Source organism: Lactuca serriola, chromosome 2, assembly GCF_051521515.1.
Source record: "Lactuca serriola cultivar US96UC23 chromosome 2, Lser_US96UC23_V15, whole genome shotgun sequence".
NCBI lineage: Eukaryota > Viridiplantae > Streptophyta > Magnoliopsida > Asterales > Asteraceae > Lactuca > Lactuca serriola.
This window is the reverse complement of record NC_136409.1, coordinates 33,297,501-33,304,436: the sequence shown is the minus strand read 5'-3', so window position 1 is coordinate 33,304,436 and position 6,936 is coordinate 33,297,501. Positions and strand designations below refer to the sequence as shown.

At 32.2% G+C, this 6,936-nt stretch overlaps 1 protein-coding gene across 2 annotated transcripts in view; it reads left to right on the top strand.

The window, feature by feature from the left end:
- Positions 1-3,077: 3,077 nt before the first annotated feature.
- The window catches only part of LOC145086123 (putative disease resistance protein RGA3), a 14,402-nt gene continuing 10,543 nt past the window's right edge, over positions 3,078-6,936 (top strand). Inside the window, exons 1-2 of one of the 2 annotated variants that reach the window (XR_013700301.1) lie at positions 3,084-3,212; positions 3,310-3,586. The gene's annotated coding sequence lies outside the window, so the exon portion shown is untranslated. Of the gene's footprint in view, positions 3,213-3,309; positions 3,587-6,936 lie in introns of those variants that run through there. The other variant, XM_079023859.1, reaches the window with a different exon arrangement.

Genomic DNA, 6,936 nt, shown 5'->3' with positions numbered 1-6,936 from the left:
ATGATTGATTTAATAACATGTTGTTTTCTACCTGTATTCCCCCCCCCCCCATTAAAGCATTTAAAATCATTTAAAACATTGATTAAGGGGTATGAACTCACCTGAAGATGGTGGTTTGGATGTACTGAATGATGTAGGATAGCTAGGTGATAAGTGAAGACTTGTTCACACTCAATGATCCTAGTTAACATATAATCACACATATATGTATCCAATTAGACTTTAAACCACTAATTAACAAAGTTAAGACATCCTAAGGCATGTAAAACACCTTATTTAAGTGCTACAAGTCATAAGGATTGCATCTAAGTGCTAAAGGACCTTGCTATAGTGTTTGGGGTTCAAGGGTAAACTCCCTTGGAGTTTACGGTTTTCATGACTTTGACCTAATGAGTTTACGGTCGTAAACTCAAGAGTTTACAGTCGTAAACTCTTCTCTTTTTTACCATAAGTTGTTTTGAGGTTTTGCAAGTCCTTTGAAGCATTTCTACTTGGTGGTTTGGCCTTTGGAAGAGATTAGGGCATCATTACACTCCTTTGAGGAGTTTACGGCCTCATGCTCATTTCTCTTTGGGTTTACTACCTTAAACTCATGAGTTTACTACCTTAAACTCATGATTTTACTACCTTAAACCCATAAGTTTGGTATTTGGGGGTTTTCAAGTCCTTAGCTCAATCATGGCAATAGTCTAGGTTAGATTTAGACATAAGGAATAACCATTGGACTTTTATGGGACTTTTATGCACTTTTTGGGGTGTTCACGGTTTTGGGAGATCCCCAAACCGTAAACACATAAAAATGTAAGTATTTGGTGTTTTTTGTGTGATAAACTCATCAAGGATGAAGCTAGGCAAGTCCCTGATGCATGGTGAAGCATCTAGGCACCTTAAGGCACCACTTTGCACCATAAATGGTGTTTGCGGTTTTGGGAGCCTCCCAAAACCGTGAACACCTTGATCTTGGTGTTCTTGGGACTTTTATTTGATATTAATATGTAATACAAGCTTAATAAGACTCAATGATGGAAGTACTTACTATAAGGAAGATTGGATTTAGCTAAAAGTCCAAGAACACTTAGTGTGTGTTCTTGGTGTTCTTGGTGTTTTTGGAAATCTAATCAAATCACATAATTGAATGGATGAATAGATGCACAAACACTAGATTAAGTATTAAACCAACTTGAAATGTTTAGAACACTTACTAGTTTGAAGATCTAGAACAAAATATAGGATGATACTTGAAAGGATATTTTGGAGTTTACTCTTTTGGGTATTTGGGGAGTAAACACATAATGGCTAGACTTGGGGAGTAAACTCATGGATAAGCATGAGTTTGTGGATTTTTGGGATGATTTTTCGACCCAAACAAAATAGTTTGGCCGGGAACTTCTAAGACGCGAGGTGTTTGCGGTTTTTAAAATTCAAAACCCGAGACGACACTTTCTTTCACCCGTTCGTTTAAAAATAATATTAAAATAATCAAACGAACTTTATTTTTCCCAAAAACAAGTAAAAGTGAACTTGACTTATAATATGAAGTGATGGACTTTTAGGGTTTGACCGAATGAAAATTTCGGGTTGTCACAAAGCATTCCTCACGTCGTGAGAAGGGCCAAAATTCAAACTTTTAACTTTACAATAATAATAAGGTGCACTTGATCCGAGTGTTACAAATACAATTCAAGAGCTTTTTGCAAAATAGTTTCGTCGTTTGCACCACTTTGCCGTTGTAGTTTGACACTCGAAAACACCTTATTAAACTCCGTCACCACTCTGTTGATATTTCTCCACTTGGAATAAATTTGGTCTTTTTTCCGGTAGTCTCAAAGATTCATCTCGTTGACGATACGCTGTGTAATTTTTCTGAAAAAAGTTGGACAATCTTGGTTGTTTCCGATCATCAGATCTTCATAAACATCCATCGACACACAAACATCCATCGACACACGAGCTAAAGCCTTTTCTTTGCCCGATGTCCGTTGCTTTGGAGCCACCTTCCACTTTTTTTGGATTGTGGTGGATTCTCTTTCGGCTCCGACTTTATTTTAGGGACGACTTCGGGTTCCCCTTGACTTTGGAATTGGGTTTGGAAATTCATTGGGGAGTCAGGAAGATCATGAAATTGATTGAATTCATTTTCTATTTGGGATGAGAAGTTCAATTGTAGTTGGTTTTGAAATTAGAGTTGTCTTTGAAATTGTGGTTGGTTTTGAAATTGTTGATTTTGGTATTGTGTTTGATTTTGGTAGTGAGGTTGGTTTTGGGCTTGAATTTGGTAGTAAAAACCACCAAAATGTAAATTTGGTGCAGAATAAATTGTCCGGTTACTTTGATTTTGGACGAAATTTGTTGAAGAATGTGAGATGTTTGGGATTTGGGTGTTTCTTTTGGTATTTTTTTGAGCTTTTGGGTTGGAAGAGAAGCCATTTTTTCACAAGAATTGTATTGTTTGAGTGAAATATGAAGATGGTACAGTGGGTAAAATATAAAACGCAGTGATATTTAGATTGGGTAAAAAGGGGGATTTTTTTAAATTTTTTTGAGAAAAACAGTCACAAGGACCATGTCAATTTTTTTCAGGTGTTCTTCCATGACAAATCACAATTTTGAATTATTGATTTTAATGCATATTCATGTCATCATTTGCAAATCAATCTAATCTATTCACTGTGATTTCTGATCTTTACCTATTCAACCTGTAGAGAGAGGGCAGCAAAACATTGCAGCTGAATCATTACTTCCATTCGTTAAACAATTATGCACTTTTTTGTATAATGAATCAAATAGAAAACAAAATTATGGCATTTCCAATTCTAAATATATTTTAATCCTTTACATTTGTTCTTTATCAACTTTTAATATAATGCAGGGAACTATGAATGCCCTTTATATAATCATAATTCCCCATATATAACCAACAATAATTTATTGCAAATAAACAAACCTAAAAAAATCTTTTGGATCCAATCGAAGTATGGATCCCCTTCTAGTTTATATTAATTATGGTACATCAATTATTATTTATGATTCCATGTTTAATAATAGATAAATCTCAACAAGACTTTGTTGGGCGTCCCTTTCCCTTTGTCAATTCTCTCACACATATCCTATGAATTTTACTCTTTTTTTCTTACAACTCACAATTTATCCTTCATATCTAGGATCCTTTCCTTTACAAAGAAGAAAATTGAAAGAGAAAAACAGAAACACAGGTATTTTCTTTTATTTATTGTTTACATGTATATTGATTAGTCCTTTATGTCATTTTGCTCGTATCTATGTATACACTCAATTGTTTTGTTGGTTCAGATATCCTTATTTGAGTATGATTGTCAAACAAATTCAGTTGATGGAATCCACTTGCCCTTTCATTTTTACTCGTTTGACCTCTAAACATGGCATAAGATTAGTTGTTGATCATCAATTAAATCTAAAATTGTTTAAGAATTTTTATGAACATGTTGATTACTTACCCATCAAGATTTTCTCTTGTTAAGTCTTCATCATCGGAGACTTAGAATAAATAATAGGGGAGACAATGAATCAACTTATGCGTTTTACTAACGGATGTTTAAATTGGCTTTGATTTTGAATCTTAATGTTTTAAAATGATAATTTTTTTTATTAAATTACTTTTTATAAAAATTGTGTTTTCATTTTTGTTTTTGTAGTCTTTTGAGTTTGTAGAAGAAAAAAAAACGAACCGAGAAGTTTGGCATCTTTATCCCAAGCTGAATCGCCTATATGTTGTATGCATGATTTTACTTTTAACGGTATTATTAATTACATTAGCCTTAAAAGATGAAAATTATAAGAAAGTTGGTTGTATATTTAGATCAAAAGTTCAAAAAAATAATAAATAAATAAATAATAATAATAATAATAATAATAATAATAATAATAATAATAATAATGAAAAGAATATAACAGTTTGTCAACTCAATAATAGAATACAATGAGCACACATGTACTCCTTCAATTTATAAAATAGTCTTTAAACAATTTGTCAACTCAATAATTTAAAATTTTCATAACTAGTCCCTATGGTTGGTACAAAATATCATTACAAGTCCTTTTGAGAAATTATTTATATGATTGGTCATTTTAAGGTTTAGGGTAAATTACACCAATCGTCCCTCGTCCAAGTGCCGAAAAGCACGTTTAGTCCTTATTTTCGAAAATTAACTCGGACCGTCCCTCGTTTGTTATAAATGTGCATGCTGCGTCCCTAATATGTGACTTTATTGCGACTTCAGTCCTTGCCATATTTTAAATGACCATAATGCCCTTTATGTATTTATTTTCTAATTAATTTTATGTTATTGTTATTATTATTAATTAACAAATAAAAAGAATAAAAAAAATATAGTCCCATTTCATATCCAAACCCATCTCCACACCCAACCCACCTTCCCATTACTGTCTTTCTTCTCTAAAGTTTTCAAAAAACCCTACAACCATTCATCCTTAAGATGAACCCTCTCTGCATCCATCACCATCTCCGGTGAACCCTCTTTGCATCCATCACCATCTCCGGTGAACCCTCTCTCTGTCTATTGTTTGAAGAACACTTAATCACCACCGTCAATAAAAATTAACACTACCACGGCCTGAACCACCACAGGGAGACTGCAGAACCACCGGAAACTTACCTTCCTCAGCCTTGCAACTCTTCACACTCGCACACTTCCACAACTGATCTGTCCCATAAAACCCCTTTGTAAACCGAATAAAATTTGTTCCTCCCTAACAAATTCGACACGAAAACCTCAGGTAATACTCCAGCGAAACATACATCAGATCTAGGGTTTGGAACTGAGGTGGAGGTGGAACTAGGGTTTAAAATCAAAGATGAAGGTAGAAAATAGCAGATTTGTTCTTCCTTTTCTATCGGTGAGGGTGAGGGAGAACACAATGATAGTGGTGCAGAGAAGAAGGGTTTGACTGGAGTGCAGATGAAGGGTGGTACTTCAGGCGTCGCCGGAAGTGCAGATGAAAGGTGGTCACATATCTAGCTTTCAGTAACACCATCTCAGCCGCCTCTTAGGATTTCAAACCTACGTATGAAGTCGTGGATCTCATTCACTTATGCGCTGCCATCGATCTCCATTGGCTAGGGTTTCTAGATCGACGATGCTAAGACTGATCTCCTTTTTCACCTGTGTTCATATTTACTTTCGAAAGGTGTAAAGTTTTTGGATTATGTTTTAGTGAGAGGAGGTATTGGAGGTGAAAGATGGTTTTGCTCGAGGAGATGAAGGTGATAGGTGGTGGTGCCTAACGAGATGACGGTGACAGGTGGTGGTGTCGGAGGTGCAGGCGGTGATAGGTAGTGGTGGGTTATTTGTGGAGAACCTTGTAGCAGAGATGGGGAAATGGAAGACAATAGACGATATTTGATTTATTTTTTTATTTTTTCAATTTAAAACTGATAAGTAAATAAAAGAAAATGAAAAAGAAATTACTAAGGGTAAAATAGTCATTTCATGTCAATAGGGACCAAGCACACAAGAAAAAAGAAACTCAGGGACGGTCCGAGTTAATTTTTAAAAATAGGGACTAAATGTGCTTTTTGGCATGTGCACTAGGGACCATTGGTGTAATTTACCCTAAGGTTTAAAATGCATAGGATGAATCTTTTTCTGTCAAATAGGAATACATATCGTGTGCTCTTTAAACCAAAAAAAGACCAACCATATTACTCAAAAGGACTCACCGTGTGCGCTTTAAACTTGAAATTGACTAATTATATCAAAAAATCCCAAAAAAAGCTTGTATTGATATTAATTTTCTCTCAACCACAAAGACCAATTGTTAAATTTTTTTTCATAATTTGAAATAACATTGACTAACAAACATAAACAAATTTAGTCATTTAATTTATAAATTCCTTATAAGATCATAAAAACAAAAACTTGTTTGATTATTATTAATGTTATTTAAATCTTTTATATATATATATATATATATATATATATATATATATATATATATATATATATATATATATATATACTATCTTATAAAACAAATCCCACTATTTCTAAAAATAGATTGAATAAAATAATAATATTTTTTTAAGACGTCCAAATCATTAAGCTAATTATACAACTAATCACTAATAAAATAATATTAAAATTTAAACAAACTCCTATAAATCTTCTCTTTCAAGGTTTTGATCAGATCTTTTTTCATCCAAATAAATACCTAACACCCTATAATTTGGTCATTTCATTAATTTTCTTTATTTTTAATATGACATGTTTCCTAAAACAAACTAATGATTGAATTGAAAATAATCATTCTCCATCGAAAAGAAATTAATTGTCGAAACAAACTATTTGTCGCCCGCAGCTTTGCGCGGGTAAACGGCTAGTATATATATATATATATATATATATATATATATATATATATATATATATATATATATATATATATATAATGACTTCTAATATAACTAGTATTTAAGTCACTCACGTGTTGTGAAGAGGAGAAATCATTGACAAAATGGATCACAAAAATATAAAAACAAAAGTTTTGATCCAAAAGGAGGAGAAAAATAAAAATAAAGTTTGAAAGTTTATCTATCTTATTTGTTACGATACCAAAAATGAAAATTTGATTAAATAATAATAGTAAGTAATATTAATAAAAACAAATTATGTAAGGAATAAAAAATATAACATTCAAAAATAATAAGAACCAAAAATTACAAAAAAAAAAAAAAAAAAAAAAAAGTTTTGATCTAAAAAGAGGAGAAAAATAAAAATAAAGTTTGAAAGTTTATCTTATTTGTTACGACACCAAAAATGAAATTTTCATTAAATAATAATAGTAAGTAATATTAATAAAAACAAATTATGTAAGGGATAAGAATATAAGAACCAAAAAATATAACTCTAAAATATAATAAGAACCAAAAATTACAACTCT